The sequence below is a fragment of the Marmota marmota genome, unplaced genomic scaffold (assembly GCF_001458135.2).
Source record: "Marmota marmota marmota unplaced genomic scaffold, marMar, whole genome shotgun sequence".
Classification (NCBI taxonomy): Eukaryota; Metazoa; Chordata; class Mammalia; order Rodentia; family Sciuridae; genus Marmota; species Marmota marmota.
Genome location: NW_025999949.1, coordinates 31,292,784 through 31,300,751, shown reverse-complemented (window position 1 = coordinate 31,300,751; position 7,968 = coordinate 31,292,784).

Sequence of the window (7,968 nt, the reverse complement as noted above, 5' to 3'; positions counted from 1 at the left end):
GGGCGCGCGGAGCCCCTGGATACTCTCAAGGCCTCGCCAGCCGCGCAGGCCGGGAGACCGAGGCCCGGAGAGGTCGGGTTGGGCGCCCAAGGTCACCCAGCCAGCGATCCCGGGCGGCGGGACAAGGGCCGAGCCGAGAAGGGAGCCCCGGGTTCGCCGCAGCGGCTTTGGGGAAAGACAGCGGACACCCTGCTCTTTACAGCTCGCTGGACTTCCCCAACTTATGTCGCTTTGCTGTCCACCGATATTTGCCAGAAAATGCCGCCCCGTCCTTCCCCCATGCCCGGGCTCTGAGCGCCATCCTCCTGAGACCCGTGGCGCCGCCGAGGTCGGTTACATAAACGCGCGCGCCCTTCAGTGCGCCTTTGTCATCCACGACTCGCTCCGCGTTGTCATTCTCTTCCGCCAAAACAGCTGTGCCTGGACTTGGATGGGCGAGCAGCGCCGAACTGTCCCCAAGTGGACACGCCGCACGTGGGTGGTGGAGTCCTCAGTCGCTGTCTGCTTACCCACCCAACCGCCAGCAAACGCTCCCCCAGCCCGCTGCAGTTTTTCCGAGGGGTGTGGAGTAAACGTCTACAGCCTCTCAAGGACTCCCCAGTCCTTGTGCAGACTCTTCTTGCCCTTAAATCCCCACCTCAAGTCCCGTGCTCAATGTCATCTCTGGATAGCATTCCAGGACTTCCCAAGTACAGCTGGTCACTTCTCTATCCCTACAGAGGTCATTTCACAGAGAGCTACAAATTCTCTACTTTCATTAAACCAAGAACATCTCAGAGGCAGAAGTAGAGTTTTAGGGTTCGGGGGTTTAAGGTGCTCGAGACAGGTGTGGGGGACACCACAAATGTTTGTCCAAAGAGTGAGGTGGGGCATGCTGCTCTAACCAGTGGCCTGGGGCCAAACCTCAGGGCACTGAGACAGCCCTTGTGCTCTGAATCTCTAAGGAGTCCAAGGTGCTCAATTCCACCACCAGCCCCAGCCAGCTGTGGCCTTTCAAGTACCTGATGCCCTGCTCCAGCCTTGGTCTGACCTGATTCTAGGTGAGGTGCCACTTCAAAGTCCCTAATAAGAATAAGCCTCATGCATCTCTTTGGTCTGAACTTCCAGAGAAAGTCAAACGAGAAGGTTAAATGCATGGTGGTTGGTGCTGCTCAGCTGATTCTTGAGCAAGTTATGTCACCTGTGCCTCAGTTCCCTCATCTGTAAAGTGGAGAGGACAACCTATTTAACAAGAGGGTCATGATGATCAAATATGTTAACTCATGATGAAATACCCCAGTATCCAACACATAAAGAATGTTTAGCTGTTCTTCTCTTTTTCCTCTTAATGTCTGCTCTCGGGATCTGCACTCATCTTTCCTCCAGCTGTAACTCTCTGGGCAAACATCTCTTGTGGTATCCTCACTGCTGAACTGCTGGATGTGGAGCATGATCCCAGCAGACTAAGGGAGAATTAAGGACACCCGTTTCTGTCCCTGAGCCTAGAGGCTGGTAAGGCAGGAGGGTGGGTGACTGCTGCCCAGCTCCACCCTGATGCTGTGCCAGCTTGCCAGCTTTGTTGATTAGCCTGAGGTCAGAGTATTAAATGTACACCTCCAATACTCAGGTTATGCCAGGAGTTCGGGAGGGCAGCTGGAAGATTCACAGGGAAATGTTTTCTCCTTTTACAACTGAATGGAATGCCATACCTCTGGCTTATATTACTCTCACAGAACTCGCATTCTAGAGTGTGATTCCCTGACAGCTGCTTGGAAAGGGAGGAAGCGGGGGGTGGAGAGTGTATGGGATGAGCCCCAGGAGAGGAAAATGGGGACCAGATGCTCAGCCTCTCCCCTGTGAACACTGGTCTGAGACTCTCTTTTCATACAGCTCTTCTCCCTCTACATCTTCCAGTTAGACCTTCTGCCCCACTGACAGTCCAAACCTTGAGTAATCACTGTTTTTATGAAGCATTTACTAAGTGCCAGGCACTGGGCTAGCAGCTTTGCATACAGTTCTCTTGACATCCTGCAGGAAAGATTCTATTTATCACCCCTTACATATCAAGGAACCAAGGCTGGGAGAAGTTTAATATTTTGCTTAATGTCCCACAGCTGTCAACGGGTGATCCCATGACTGCCTGATGCTAACTCCCTCCTTCTCTCCCTTCCTAGTTCTGCCTTCCCAGGTGGCAATCAGGCACACTTGAGACTGGCTCTCCATCCCGCCCCCATGCAAGCAGTTGGCAGAGTTGTCCCGCCAGCAGCTGGGGAGGAGGGTTGTATACCAGGAAGCTGACAGCAAAGGCATTGAATCTTTTGCTCCAGACCCTCCTTCTCACAGAACCTTCCAAAAGGGCAGGTGCCCAGCGCTGTGAATGCCCATACTAGGTCCTCCAGGGAGGAAGGAGACGGATGTCTCTGTGAGATGATCAGGAAATTGTCTCCACCTACCAACCTGGCTGAACCATTAGATGCAGGGCACCTGCACGCCTTGCTGCACACTCTGCTGGTGTGAGATTGCCATCCTGCATGCTCTAGCCCTGTGGTCCTCTTGAAAAGGAGAAAATTGAGTCTTGGGGAAAGTGATTTTCTTGTGAGCAGCTGTTGGTAGTCAAATGCAGGTCCTTGGCTTCCAGGCCAGAGATTTGTCCAGAGTCTACCAGTGCTCACTGAGCACCTACTGTCTTCAAAGTCTGCTCTGGAAACAGGGGAGATAGCATGAACATAACAGACTTCTCCAAAGCCAGTCCAGGCCTAGGACACTGGGCCATTGTAGTTTCTGTCTGTATACTTGGTATCTACCCTGAACTCTATAGACCTTAAACTGCCATAAGGAACTCAGGCTGCCTTGTCCCCAGATCCATGTCAGCAGGAGCCTTTCGGTCCCTGCAAGAGAAGGGGCACCTCCCAAAACAAACTCACCCATCATCTCCAGGCCACCTCAGGGACCACAGCAAACCCCCAGCCCTAACCAGCCACCACCACAGCGCTGTCCTTCAGAATTCTCAGCTGCCTCTATCTCCCACAGTCTTAGGGAAAGACACCAAGCACAGTAAGTCACCAACTGCAGCAACAACTAGGAGTGATCAGAGGGTACACCAAATGTCAGGCATGTGCCTATGAGGTGGTTTTCCTGACTATACAGGTTGCTGCTCACACCACAAGCTTCCCCTTCCTCTGGTAAACCTGACTCCAGTACTTCCACACCTGCAGCACCAGGGTGGGGAAGTCCAATTCTGACTGTGCCAAGGACCCAAGAAACTCAATTCATCTTGCTTCCTGGCTGTGCAAGCTTGCATTAGCCATCACATCTCTGGGCACAGGGAGAGGACAGGGAGAGATCTTTCAGGATCACTGAGTTCGAAGCTGAAGCTGAAGCCAACTTGCCATAGGCTCTAAGTCCTTTTTAAAGCTTTTTCACTTTCCTTCCTCTTGGCTCAATAATCTCTGAAAACTTACATTCAAAATACAGAACTATATATGGAAGGAAACTCAGATCAGACAGCTCACAACCACCAGTTTTTCCCACATGTGCACACACACACACACACACACACACAGACAAACGACTTACATATCACTCTCAATCTAAGGATGGGTGGAACCAGAGACCTTTGGGCCTTGTCACTCACACACCTAGAGACACCTAGCCTCCTGTCTCTCATGTGCCCTCCTCTCCTGATTTGATGCATGGCAAGTCCAGCTCCTCTTGTGACTGACCAGAGCCGGAGCCATCCTTCTGTTCAGCACAAAGAAACCACAGGTATTGCGCATACACCCCCTTGTGGCCAAGTTTGGAAGCGCATGTCCCCGAAAGTGTCAGCAGATAACCTCTGGGTTTGCGCTGTTTGCACTCCAAGGAAAAGGAGCCCCAGTAGGACTGTGATGCACCCCCAGGAGGAAGGATGGTGAAATGTGATCTTAAGTCAAAGAGAATGAAAAAGGGATATGGCAAAGACAAACGGGAAAACAAAAAACTGGAAGGAAAAAAGAGAACAAAAGAAGTAAAAGATACAGAGGAATAGAGAGATCACGAGAATAAGGAAAGCTGAGAGGAGCAGTGTTTCTCAGTGGTAAGCCTTTCTCTGTTTCAAAGGTAAACACACAAAAATAATAATGGGAAGCTTCTGACATGTCCAGAGTTAGCTGGCTGCCCCGCAGCAGCCAGGTGGGCACAGAAGAGCCAGGCAGGAGAGGGGAGATGGACCCCAAATTTGACCCCATCACCGCCTGACCTGGTGATCTTTCCAGATCCAAACCTGTGTCTGTATTTCTGAGCTTGTAAAGGGTGGCTAACAACAGTTACTCTCTCCCTGTTTTATTGAGATCTGATGAGAACAATGAAGACTTGCAGAGAAAATCCTGCAAACTGCTCTGAGCTCTCAGATATAGCCACCATAGAAATGTATTTTATTATTTTCCTTGATGCAGCAGCCACCCCGATCCTTTGCTTCCTAGTCTAAAAGTTGATATGTGCTGCCGGACTGCTGAAGCACTTGCTGTATTTCAACAATGCATCAGGTTATCACCACCTCTGGTGCTGTGATTTGAAAAGCACTGTTGAAATGTAAAACATTATTGCCAGAGTAGTAAAAATACCCATGTCCATCTCCTAACCCACTATTTCTTGTCAGGAAGCACAGGAAGATACACAATACAATTCCATCCGCATTAGTAGATTTTTTTTTAACCGTAAAACTGCACATATCTGAGTTTGACAAAATAATCAGGAACAAAATATCTCTGGCAGTATCAAGTTACCCTCCATATTTGAACAGCTACCAAGGGGGTGATAAAGTTTTTAAAGTCCATTGCTAAAGTGAACACATCCGGGTCTCATATAAAAATGCTGGCTTGTGCTTGTGTTTTTCTTTAGTTAAAACATGAAGAGATAAACCTAATAAAAATGACTGTGGAAAAACAACAGATATAAAATTGAAGTTGTGTACTCTTGCAAGATCATTGAATTATAAAACAGTATTCCAAAACGAAAGTGAACCTATCAGTGACCATCTGTGGACTCCCTATCACTGTAGATTTCATTTACTTTGTGTTCTCTAACATGACACTAGCCTTCTCAATAATCTCAGCCATTAACCCTACTCTTCCTGTATTTATGCCAGGGCAATATATAACCCCTCATTTGTTGTTAGTGGGGAGAGAGGGAGGGTACTTTGCATATTTAGGCAACCTTGCCAACTGCTTCTCCTCTCAGATGAAGGAATGCAGGAATGTGCAGGCTCAGAATCAACCCCTTTAGCTCTCCCTCCCTCCCTATTCTCACTGGAAACTGCTGCCTACTAACAGCAGCAACTTTCATTTATAAAAACCACACTGGTCTATGCAAAATTCCACATGGTAAGTTATCCCTGAATAATAAGGTAAGTTCTTCTGTACAATGGTACTCAGCATGTGAAGAGGGAATTCATTTTGCCACCCTAAGTCAGTGAGGCAGAAAGATGGAAGGAGTCTGGCATGGTAATGACATCTTGCAGCCACACACAAGCCCTGGGCACTTACTTTTGGGATAAGACAAGAACACATTCATTCAGTTAAGCACAGACAACTTCTCTTCCCATGAATCTCTTCGTCTCAGTACAGTTCAATACAATAGCCATTGGCTACATGTGGCTAGTGTGTGTTTTAAGTGGGGCTAGCATTAGTGAGGAACTATTTTTAATGTTATTTAATTTTAGTCAATTGAATTTAAATTTTAAAAAAGAAGCAGCATCCGATTTTTTTTTTTCATTAAATAAAATATTGTAGTTTTGGTCAGACCAAAACTATACTTTTTACTTTAACTATTGAAAACTTTTGCACTGGGTTAAGATGTGCTGTAGGTACAAAATACCAGTTTACAAAGACTTGCTGCAAAAAAATGAGCAAAAAAAAAGTAAGTTCTTATTAATATTTTTAAGTTACTGATTACCTGGCTCTTTTCACAATGTTAACTGGCTTCTTAAAAACTTAGTTATCCAGGTGGCTCTCATTATTTTTCTTTGGGACAGTGCCATTTTACTGACACTCTTCCTTTGCTGTGCCCATCCAGGGCTGGCCTCCCACTGTACTGACATTGAACTCATGGAGATGGGAAAGACACCATCAATGGGGAGTGGTGCTGCCTTCCCTTTACAAGTGGGGAAACAGAGGTCTGAAAGTGGGGAGTTGCCCCAAGGCACCCAGCTGGCTAGGGGCAGGCTGTGTGGCTCCAATTGGTGGCCTTAGCCCTAGGTGCTCAAAGGAACTCCACTGTGGCCCCACATCTTAGAATGTAGCTGACTATGGCCCATGGAATAGGACAGAGGGGACAGTGGGACAGAGGCCCAGGCTGCCTTCCTGCACAGGCTGTGTTTGCAGCGAGAAGTCAAATTTTCTGGCAAAAAACAGGGAGGGGTTCTGCCTCCCTCCCATACCTCCTATGTCTCAAGTTAGTGGTGGATGTGGGAGAACAGCCCCACCTAACGGAGGTGGGCCCCCAAAAGAGCCGGGGACTAAACACCCAACCTCACTCTTCTACCCTCAGTCCACCTTCAGGTGCCTCCCATTGGCTGAGTCCAAAGGAAGCCTGTGCTCAGGGGAAGCTGACTGATGTGTTCCATCGTGATTAACCTCCCATACCACAGGATTGGGCTGACGGGTGGAGAGAGGATTCAGAGGGGCAAGAGGACAGTGGCCACACCACTGTGCAGTGAGCCACAGAAAACTATGTCGCCTTAAATATCCAGCTCTGACTGCTGGGTTGCTGATCGGGTTCTCTTTTCTCCTTTTGATGTTTGATGTCATATACACATGGCTTCTGGCTAAGTGGGCAGAGAGACAGAGAGGCCTCATGTGCCATAGATTCTCTCAGTGTGGGCACACACCTGTATTCTCAGCAACTAGGGAGGCTGAGGCAGGAGGATTGCAAGTTTGAGGCTAGCCTGGGCAACTCAGTGAGGCCCTAAGTGACATAGCCATACCCTGTCTCAAAAATAAAAAATTTTAAAAAGGCCTAAGGATGTAGCTCAATGGTTAAACACCCCTGGATTCAATCCCCAGCACTGAATCAAACAAACAAAAAATCCCCCCCAAAAAAGGAAAGCATAGAGGTCCTTGAGTCGCCCAGAATTTCACACCATGCCTCTCTGGCTCACTGACCACATGACTTAGGCAAGCTCCAGGCTGCTCTGAACCTGCTCCCTAAGCACTGTCCTGGGGGAAACGGCTGCCTTGCTGGCTGGTTGTGAACACTGAATGAAGTGGTGTGTTCCCTATGCCTTTACCACCCACTGGAAGCTGGAGACGCCAAGCAGAGACTTCAAGTTTTCCAGAGAGCAGGTATGGGTTCAAATCTCAGCGCTGACTCTTGATTTTTATGTCTCTGCACTAATTAATTTTTCAGTTTCTTGGTTTTTTCACCTACAAATGAAAGGAAGTGGTCCCCACCATGTAAGGCAGTTATGAGCACTGAATGAGCTGTGACATGAAAAGCACTCACCGTCCCCCACTGTGGTGAAGCCTGAGTGCACAGGTGAGCTCAGTCCATGCGGGATCTCTTCCTCCTTCCCCCTAGGGAAGGGCAGGAATGGTCAGCACCAAGCCCATGGACAGCGCCCTCCTCACCTCCAAAAGCCTGGCTAGGGATTTCTTCTTTCCCCTTTATACATGAGAGGCAAGTACTTTGGACATAGCAGCAGGTACAAAGGATACAACAGGGTCCATACTGGGGGCTCTTTGTCCTCAGAAGGAAATCACAGAAACCACACCCCCATGCTTTACCCAAGAAATAATGGGGCTTAGTCCAAGGATCGTGCCACTTGGTAGTTTAGATCACAGCCTAAAGAGCCTGCTTCTCGGCTATGTGACCTTGAGCTAGTTACTTAATGTCTCCACACCTCAGTTTCCTCAATTGTACAAAGAGAAAACTGTGCAACCTCTTCACTGGGTTACTATGAGGACGATTTTTAGTTAAAATCCAAAAGTGTTTAGGATAGGATGAGGCACATAG